This window comes from Heptranchias perlo, unplaced genomic scaffold (genome assembly GCF_035084215.1).
Source record: "Heptranchias perlo isolate sHepPer1 unplaced genomic scaffold, sHepPer1.hap1 HAP1_SCAFFOLD_274, whole genome shotgun sequence".
NCBI classification, from domain to species: domain Eukaryota; kingdom Metazoa; phylum Chordata; class Chondrichthyes; order Hexanchiformes; family Hexanchidae; genus Heptranchias; species Heptranchias perlo.
The window spans coordinates 185,001-188,067 of NW_027139286.1; positions in this window are offsets into that span (position 1 = coordinate 185,001).

Here is a 3,067-nt window from a genome sequence, read left to right on the forward strand (position 1 = left end):
CGGCAGGAGGCGGCGCAGCGTACGGTACCGAGCACTGGGAGGTGCGATGCTGCCCGCCGGAGTGACAGCGAAAGGCTGCGCACCGCTTTCCGCCTGCTAACTCGGCGTCCGTGAGACCGACCGACTTCGCTTTACCGCCGGAGCTAGAGTGGGGCAAGGGGCACGGTTGGGTACCGGAACGATCACGTTCGCACACCGGGAAGTCGAGTGCCGGGTCTCGAAACGGAGCCGGGTCGGCCCAATTTAAAACGGAGAATAGAGTGCTGCCCTCTGCGGGTGAAAACCTGGAAGTACGTTGGTTAATGATTTCCAGTTCACCCCGCTTGGTCAGGCCCACTCGGAGGCGGATAACTCCGGAACGCCGAGGCCGATTTCCTCCGGGTATGGCTCGTTGCGTGCGGCAGGAGGCGGCGCAGCGTACGGTACCGAGCACTCGGAGATGCGGTGCAGCCCGCCGGAGTGACAGCGAAAGGCTGCGCACCGCTTTCCGCCTGCTAACTCGGCGTCCGTGAGACCGACCGACTTCGCTTTACCGCCGGAGCTAGAGTGGGGCAAGGGGCACGGTTGAGTACCGGAAGGATGACGTTCGCACACCGGGAAGTCGAGTGCCGGGCCGCTGAAAGCGAGCTCGGGGCCCCGGTTTGTCCGTCCCACCCGGAGGCCCATATCTCCGGAAGGCAAAGGCCGATTTCCACCGGGTATGGCTCGTTGTGTGCGGCCGGACCAGGCGCAGCGGACGGTACCGAGCACTCGGAGGTGCGGCGCTGCCCGCCGGAGTGACAGCGAAAGGCTGCGCACCGCTTTCCGCCTGGTAACTCGGCGTCTGTGAGACCGACCGACTCCGCTTTACCGCCGGAGCTAGAGTGGGGCAAGGGGCACCGTTGGGTACCGGAACGATCACGTTCGCACACCGGGAAGTCGAGTGCCGGGCCGCTGAAAGCGAGTAGGGTGCCACCGCTCGGGGCCCCGGTTTGTCCGTCCCACCCGGAGGCCCATATCTCCGGAAGGCACAGGCCGATTTCCTCCGGGTATGGCTCGTTGTGTGCGGCCGGACCAGGCGCAGCGGACGGTACCGAGCACTCGGAGGTCCGGCGCTGCCCGCCGGAGGTACAGCGAAAGGCTGCAAACCACTTTCCGCCGCCACCCTCCGCGGGCGTGAGACCGACGGTCATCGGGTTTGGTTCCGCGGCTCGAGCAGGACGAGGGGCAGCGAACGGTACCGGAACGAACCCGGTCGCACACCGGGAAGTCGAGTGCCGGGTCTCGAAACGGAGCCGGGTCGGCCCAGTTTAAAACGGAGAAGAGAGTGCTGCCCTCTGCGGGTGAAAACCTGGAAGTACGTTGGTTAATGATTTCCAGTTCACCCCGCTTGGTCAGGCCCACTCGGAGGCGGATAACTCCGGAACGCCGAGGCCGATTTCCTGCGGGTATGGCTCGTTGCGTGCGGCAGGAGGCGGCGCAGCGTACGGTACCGAGCACTCGGAGGTGCGGTGCTGCCCGCCGGAGTGACAGCGAAAGGCTGCGCACCGCTTTCCGCCTGCTAACTCGGCGTCCGTGAGACCGACCGACTCCGCTTTAGCACCGGAGCTAGAGTGGGGCAAGGGGCACCGAAGGGTACCGGAACGATGACGTTCGCACACCGGGAAGTCGAGTGCCGGGCCGCCGAAAGCGAGCAGGGTGCCACCGCTCGGGGCCCCGGTTTGTCCGTCCCACCCGGAGGCCCATATCTCCGGAAGGCACAGGCCGATTTCCACCGGGTATGGCTCGTTGTGTGCGGCCGGACCAGGCGCAGCGGATGGTACCGAGCACTCGGAGGTCGGGCGCTGCCCGCCGGAGGTACAGCGAAAGGCTGCAAACCACTTTCCGCCGCCTCCCTCCGCGGGCGTGAGACCGACGGTCGTCGGGTTTGTTTCCCCGGCTAGAGCAGGACGAGGGGCAGCGAACGGTACCGGAACGAACCCGGTCGCACACCGGGAAGTCGACTAGCGGGCCGCCGAAAGCGAGCACGGGGCCCCGGTTTGTCCGTCCCACCCGGAGGCCCATATCTCTGGAAGGCACAGGCCGATTTCCACCGGGTATGGCTCGTTGTGTGCGGCAGGACCAGGCGCAGCGGACGGTACCGAGCACTCGGAGGTCGGGCGCTGCCCGCCGGAGGTACAGCGAAAGGCTGCAAACCACTTTCCGCCGCCTCCCTCCGCGGGCGTGAGACCGACGGTCGTCGGGTTTGGTTCCGCGGCTAGAGCAGGACGAGGGGCAGCGAACGGTACCGGAACGAACCCGGTCGCACACCGGGAAGTCGAGTGCCGGGTCTCGAAACGGAGCCGGGTCGGCCCAGTTTAAAACGGAGAAGAGAGTGCTGCCCTCTGCGGGTGAAAACCTGGAAGTACGTTGGTTAATGATTTCCAGTTCACCCCGCTTGGTCAGGCCCACTCGGAGGCGGATAACTCCGGAACGCCGAGGCCGATTTCCTCCGGGTCTGGCTCGTTGCGTGCGGCAGGAGGCGGCGCAGCGTACGGTACCGAGCACTCGGAGATGCGGTGCAGCCCGCCGGAGTGACAGCGAAAGGCTGCGCACCGCTTTCCGCCTGGTAACTCGGCGTCCGTGAGACCGACCGACTCCGCTTTAGCACCGGAGCTAGAGTGGGGCAAGGGGCACGGTTGGGTACCGGAAGGATGACGTTCGCACACCGGGAAGTCGAGTGCCGGGCCGCCGAAAGCGAGCACGGGGTCCCGGTTTGTCCGTCCCACCCGGAGGCCCATATCTCCGGAAGGCACAGGCCGATTTCCTCCGGGTATGGCTCGTTGCGTGCGGCCGGACCAGGCGCAGCGGACGGTACCGAGCACTCGGAGGTCGGGCGCTGCCCGCCGGAGGTACAGCGAAAGGCTGCAAACCACTTTCCGCCGCCTCCCTCCGCGGGCGTGAGACCGACGGTCGTCGGGTTTGTTTCCGCGGCTAGAGCAGGACGAGGGGCAGCGAACGGTACCGGAAGGAACCCGGTCGCACACCGGGAAGTCGACTAGCGGGCCGCCGAAAGCGAGCACGGGGCCCCGGTTTGTCCGTCCCACCC